Source organism: Panulirus ornatus, chromosome 12 (assembly GCF_036320965.1).
Source record: "Panulirus ornatus isolate Po-2019 chromosome 12, ASM3632096v1, whole genome shotgun sequence".
NCBI classification, from domain to species: domain Eukaryota; kingdom Metazoa; phylum Arthropoda; class Malacostraca; order Decapoda; family Palinuridae; genus Panulirus; species Panulirus ornatus.
The window spans coordinates 2,980,938-2,988,284 of record NC_092235.1 but is presented as its reverse complement, the minus strand read 5'-3'; the positions used below and the strand labels follow the sequence as shown (position 1 = coordinate 2,988,284).

General features: G+C 44.0%; 1 non-coding gene across 1 annotated transcript; it reads left to right on the top strand.

Annotated features, from left to right (window-relative positions):
• Positions 1-2,519: 2,519 nt before the first annotated feature.
• On the top strand, positions 2,520-2,592 carry TRNAK-CUU (transfer RNA lysine (anticodon CUU)). Its single transcript has one exon. It is a non-coding gene; the product is annotated as a tRNA-Lys (tRNA).
• The last annotated feature ends 4,755 nt before the right edge of the window (positions 2,593-7,347 follow it).

Sequence of the window (7,347 nt, the reverse complement as noted above, 5' to 3'; positions counted from 1 at the left end):
TCCCTTATTTACCGTTTTTCTTTAAGACTTAGCTTAGCTCTTTAGCTTAGTGAAGCATTTCCCCATTTCCTTCCCTAAATTTTATTCGTGTTTATTTTCTGTGTTTACTCCTCTCTTTTTGTGTTTACAGGCAAGTGAATGTTGACCGGTGTTTCTGTTGTTGCTGGACCACTGGTACATCTCACGAAGGTTGTTTGGACACAATTGTGCGACCAAGTGGGAGGTGATGACCGCAGGAGACCTCCACCCAGCTTGGTACGTCCAGCCGGCCCTACTGTGGGGCGCTTGTCTGTCTGATCAGCTGCCTCGTATATTTTCTTAGAGAAGATGTAAGGTGTTACAAGTACCTTTTGTGTGGGGCGGTATGCCACCCCAGAATCTGGGGTCTAGCCCCACTGGTATGGACCCCAGTAAGCCAACCACTACTCCCGTGGGGGGTAGTGGCGGTGACCGATCCACGCTGGACATAGTCCAAAAATGCTGAATTTGTGATGATATATGCGACCAGTTCAACGCTTCCCTCAACCCTTCCTCATTAAGAAAGTGATTGACAGCCAGGCTGGTGCTGTTGAGATGGTAAGGAAACTGGCTAGTAGTGACCTTCTTCTTAAAGTTAAGTCATGAAATCAAGGGGCAGACTTGCTAAAGCTGAAAGAATTCATGTTTACGATGTTGTGGCTTCCATTCCGGTGACCATGAACTCATGCAGAGGAGTAATCTTCTGTCCTGACGTCATGGGCATGAGTGAGGACGACATAGTAAATGAACTTGCAGACGAGGAAGTGTGATCGCTGCTCGACTTATCACAAAACTTATTGACGGCGAGCCACGTACAACCCACCTGATCACTCTAACTTTCGGAAATCCAAATTGCCAAAGGATATTGCCGTAGGTTAGGTTAGGGAGCTGTGAGACCTTACATACCGAACATCTTGTCATGTTTTAAATGCCAAAGGTTTGATCATGGTAAAAAGTCTTGTACTTTTTCATCTCGATGTGGAAAGTGTGCCAGCGTGGAGCATGTTGCTGACCATTGTACAGCCAAGGTGGTACTGTGCATTAACTGTGGGGGGAGGCAACCACCCGAGCTCGTACCGAGAATGTCCTCGGTACAAGTTTGAGAAGAAGTCTGGCCAGTTAAGGCAAAGGAGAACATTTCATATGGTGAAGCAAGGAAGAGGGGGAAGGAGACTCACCAGACTCCCAAACACAATGAGTCCTGTGCTATGGCATTGAAATGTAAGCTGGTCATGGTCACAATTGCCACGGGAACTGCTGAACCAACCACGACCCATCACTCCCGATGAATCTATAACGAATCAGAGCGACACTGACACTGACTCTGACGATAATACCCACAAAGACTCGTACTCAAGAGCCACCTGCTGCTCTGTTTGCCCCAACAATGTGAGAGGACAAGATGAAGTTACAAATGAAACTGTGTGGCAGGTGGTCGTTCCTGTGGCTCCAACGAGTAGGTCTTCCTCCATGATGAAGTCTTCCTCGGTGGAATCACTGGACGACAATACCGTGCCCACTATCAGGAGCCGATCCCGTTCCCCTGGGGACTCGCCCAATTTAAGAAAAAAAAAGGGTTCACAAAGCTGGCCGTCTAAAGAAGTCTTAAACCAACGCGTTCAATATCATTCAGTGGAATTGTAGAGGTCTTAAGAATAAGCAAGCACAACTGTCACTGTTGCTTGTATTATATAGACCATCCGTTATTTGTCTACAAGAGACCAATCTGAATAGCTCAGTCGAAGATTGTGATGTTTTAGATAACTATCACCCGTATAGAAGATCATGGGGTAGCCATTTATATACACCAAAGCTTACTCCATACAGAAGTGACTTTAAATTCTACTCTGGGCCTAAATCCTCACTAACCAGCCAACCAACCAACCATTATGATACATATTTTACTTGATCAACACATCAGGCCTGGCCCCATCACCTACTAACCTTCTCCAGACACACTTCTGCCTCCTAACCATTAGTGTCTTACTCTCACAACATCAGACAGAGAGGAGAGTGTCTCCAGACACACTTGCTGCCTCCCAACCATTAGTGTCTTACTCTCACAACATCAGACAGAGAGGAGAGTGTCCCCAGACACACTTGCTGCCTCCTAACCATTAGAGTCTTACTCTCACAACATCAGACAGAGAGGAGAGTGTCTCCAGACACACTTCTGCCTCCTAACCATTAGTGTCTTACTCTCACAACATCAGACAGAGAGGAGAGTGTCCCCAGACACACTTGCTGCCTCCTGACCATTAGTGTCTTACTCTCACAACATCAGACAGAGAGGATGTTATGCCTCTTATCTAACCTGACACATCAGCCGGGGTCTCAGGACGTTGATAAGGTCATGGTCGGATCTCCTTATGTATCTATCATGTGACCTCAGGTGAGTTATTGAACTTTATCGCTGATAATACAGCGTTGTTAGGGGTTAATGATGGCAGTTATTAACCTCGTTTAAACACACATATTCACACGAAGAAGGTTGTATATAAGCCCGGCTAGCTCAGTCGGTAGAGCACGAGACTCTTAATCTCGGGGTCGTGGGTTCGAGCCCCACGTTGGGCGGTAACAGTTTTCTATGATGTAACATGAAACAGCTTCTGAACATACCATCCACCGCCCGTCTAGATCAACCAATCTGCTAAGCAAAAGGCAGCTGAAGAGTCATTCAGTACTTAAAGACAAACCAGAAGTCTGTTTGAAAAAGTGAGTGATGATGCACGGGAGACTGAAGGAAATGTGTCACTATTCACTGCTGAACATTGTACATTACGTGTTATTCATCATCTCAGTAAGCTGTACAAAGCAAGATTTGCAAACAGTAAAGGATGCAAGAATTTCAGGTTAAAAAGGTTGAAGTGTAGTGCAGTTGTGCGCAATGTGTTTGCCCGGCATTTTAACAGCAACTTGAAAAGTGATATGGGCAGTCAGAAGTTTAGCTTCTTACCTGATGAGAGTAATGACATTACTGTAACGAAACTATTGGGTATTGCTGTCCAGTTCTATTCTGAAAGTAAGTATAAGATTATAATGACTTTCCTGGACCTGGTTGAGCTGACTGACTGTAATGTTAATGGGATATGTGATCCCAATAAGAAGTCTTTTAAAAATAATGGGTTGGAGTTACAAAACCTTATTGCAATTAGCACCGACAATGCTTCTGTGATGACAGATGTTAACTGTGGAGTGTATGATACACTCAAGTTAGAAGTTCCTCATCTGATCCTGATCAAGTGTGTGTGTGTCATTCTCTACAGCTAGTTGTCTCATGCTGCAGCAGAGTGTCTCCCTAGGAACCTGGATCTTATCGTCAGAGAAACCTATAATTGGTTCTCCCATTCTGCCAGTGATGGTCAAGCTCCAATGAAATCTATACAGCTAAGCCAGACTCGATGGCTGTCAATTGAATCAGCAGTTGTCATAATACTGCAGCAGTGGGTTGAACTTATGATTCACATTGAAATGGCAAGAAATGATGAAAGGTGTTATACATCTCAGAACCTCTATGAGATGTTTTGTGCCAAGAAAAGCTATGCCTTCCTGATATTCCTGAAGTATATTCTTGGAGAAGCTCAATGTGTAAATGAGAAATTTGAAGCTAAGGTACAGGATCCAAGCAAACTGCTAAGTGACTTTATTCAACTTATTGATTCCATAAGTTCTAAGGTTCTCATCCCAGGCAGAAATTAGATGAAGGAGATTCAATAGAGAACTACTTAGACCCACGTGCGTCCTTGAGGAACGAGTTTGAAAAGTAGATGGCACAATGTAAGCTTCCTGATGAAAAGGATATCCGAGGAAGATACATACAGTTTGTAGTGGAGTTGGTGAAACAGCTTCGTCAACGTTTGCCAGACACTGTCCAAGTGTCACAGTCAATGTCATCACTGAGTACAAGTGAATATCTGCAACCCATAAAGCCTGGAATACTGGAATTAGCAAAGATGTTTACTGATAACGAAAATTTCTCACACGCATTGAGTTCCAGTTGAGGAAGCTTCATCATGTATTGTGGAAGCAGAACACTGGCGCCCTAGCACTCTGGACTGAAATAGCCTCGTACAAGGATGCAACAGGAGGAAATCTTTAGTTATATGAACATCGTGAAGTGAAAGCTTCGAAATTGATTATCAAAAGCTTAAATGCAATACTAACTATCAAGTATGGACTAAGATGAAATGGAAACTGTTGTTATGATTATGAACTGCCTGAGGAAGTACTGAAAAACACTGGGTTATTGAAAAGATACGAGTTATCACAACCACAACCTGGACCCTCACATAGACCACCACAACCCCAGGTCACCGAGGACGAAGAGACTGCGAATTGGTAATTAGCAGATCTGGGATAATAGTGAGTATTTTAGTGTTAAAACAGTCAGTCCTACCTGTCATTAATCATTTGGCACGTCAAAGAGCAGAAATAATTCGAAGAGCATTTTTTTCGCTGTCATTTTAGCAAGTTTAACGCTTTTTTAGCGCCTTTCGTGAGAGAATCTAGCGCCTTATAAAATTTGGTGCTCAAAAGGTTTCAGTAGCTGGTTGGTGGTCAGTCAGGAGGGGTGTTCGCGCTGTTCTGGTTATCCGATGTGTTTTATCTTGATCACGGAGTGGGGGGACAGAGAGAAATGATAACCTAACTTGATGAATATGAGAAGTTTCCTGGGCTCTGGCATCCCCAAAATGGATCGTACTACAATAAAACCGTCAAGTATGGTCGCTGGGTTAGCACTGCACGGGGTATCTGGCAATTATTTCACATGATCGTAAGAAAAATTAAAGAATTAATAAACATCACTTTTCTTTTGTCTTATTTTTCTTAATATTCGACATATTTCATTCATTGATTTCAATCAGATTCGGTAAAAGTTGTGATGATTCAACATTGTGTTTGTAAAACGTCCACTGTGGATCTTCCTCCGTTCCTGAAATACTAAGATAACGACCTTGTGGATGCCGACCACAACGCATCAACACCCCAGTCACAACCCCACGTGGTCACGGTGGCCTCAACCAATCACAACCCCACGTGGTCATGCTGGCTTCAACCAGTCACAACCCCACGTGGTCATGCTGGCTTCAACCAGTCACAACCCCAGTGGTCACGCTGGCCTCAACCAGTCACAACCCTACGGGGTCACGCTAGCCTCAACCAGTCACAACCCCACGTGGTCACCCTGGCCTCAGCCATCCACAACCCCACGTGGTCACGCTGGCCTCAACCAGTCACAATCCCACGTGGTCACTCTGGCCTCAACCAGTCACAACCCCACGTGGTCACGCTGGTTTCAACCAGTCACAACCCAACGCGATTACGCTGCCCTCAACCAGTCACAAGCCCCACGTGGTCATGCTACCCACAACCAGTCACAAGCCCCACGTGGTCACGCTGGCCTCAACCAGTCATAAGCCCCACGTGGTCACGCAAGCTTCAACCAGTCACAACCCCACGTGGTCACGTTGGCCTCAATCACTCTATATCAACTGTCACCTGCCACCAATTATTGTATCAGATGGGCAATGCCTGGAAGACGACAGCGATGTGCTTTCAGAGTATATTTTCACAGAAACTACATATTAAAAATAATTTTCTAGTTATAGCTTTAGAATAATTTAAAAAAGACAAAGTTACATGAAGCATAAAAACGGCCTTAAAAAAGGAGAGTTGCAAGTGTAGCAGCAGCAGGTGTTGGTCAAGATGTTATAACGGGCAGGTCATGATGCGGCCCATCATCTACAAGTGGTACACACACCATCCCTAGACCACACTTACACTACACTTGACCCAGCCTTGTGGCACCCGCGCCAGCCAGGTACTCACTGGCAGTCAACATTATACCCTGACAACAAACTTGGACCTACAACTAAACACAACTTATAAATAATAACCCAGCTGGCTAGATTGACAACCATCATGGCGGTCCGCCAGTCATCTGTATATCTCAATCTTTCCTTCATTTATTCTCCAACTTTTTCATGTCATATCCCAACTCCTCTGTTCATCAACATCTTTACGTAATCTCATAGAAAGGGATATTTACACAGTAAGAGTGTATGTGGCACTCAATCTCTCTTGGTATTTCTTCACACAAGTCTCTTTTCCAAGTTCACTTCCTCTCGCCACCTCTTCTCCCCGACATTGTTTCCTCTTTTTCGAAAACCTCTTCAGATCTTCTCTGTCGTCTCCACAAGATGGTTATCAGACATCACACCAGCTGCCACTTTCAGCACATTTACATCCAAAAGTCTTTCTTTTACACGCCTTTCAATTAACATGTAATACAGTCATGCCCACTGACCATCTCTCCTACTCATGTACGTATATTTGTGTATATCACATTTTACAAACCAGGTATTCCCAATCACCAGTCCTTTACACACACACAAGTTGTTCACCATTTCCATGCGCCTCAGTTATACCCTCCACTGCCACATTACTTACCTTCACATTTAAATCACCATCACTAATACCTAGTCTCTTACATCATAACTGCTGACACACTCACTCACTTGCTCCCAAAATACTTCCTCTGTTCTTGACTCTGACTCGCTACCTCGCTAAGTGCCATTTGACCTGACCTAATCGGGCAGGACAATGGTCATTATCTTCACTACTCTCTGGACACCACTGGTCCTTGGCCTAAGCCACTACACTCTCCACTTCAATACAATCTTACTAAACTCTTAAAATCACTGATCTTTGACTCATCACTTTCAGATGATGTCAAAATCCTAATTCATCGTTAAAATCTTCACTATAAAGTTGGATAAACATACTAAATGTTGGAGATTCGAACCCATGACCTTGATCTTTGAGACTCAGGCCCGGTGATAATGTGTACCACACCTGCCAGTGAATTCCAATACTTAGTCACCTAAATCTTAAGACCATACACACAAGTACACACAACAAAAAAACTATCGCGCAGAGGGGGTTTGAAGACGTCTGTAATGATCACTGAAGTACCTGTTGTACCATGCCGGTAGGGTTGGTATATGTGCCTGGAAGCCACAGGTTTCCAGAGTCCTATGCTAGACCCATGTAAGTTACGTGCCACAAGAGCGGCAGTATATTATTAACAATAAAATTACATCATACAAGGCAGTACGAACCCCTACTTTTGAATTGGTGTGTGTAATATAGCTGTGAGACACACACAGCTATATGCGGCAACCCCCGCATGTGGTAGCTGCAGCATACCTCAATGTGATGCCAGGTAAACACAATAGCTTCATATTGTATAGGTGTAATTTGGGAAGAATATGTTTTACTATTGATATTGTATTATTCTATAGCACATCTGGGTTCGTGGCAGTCCAT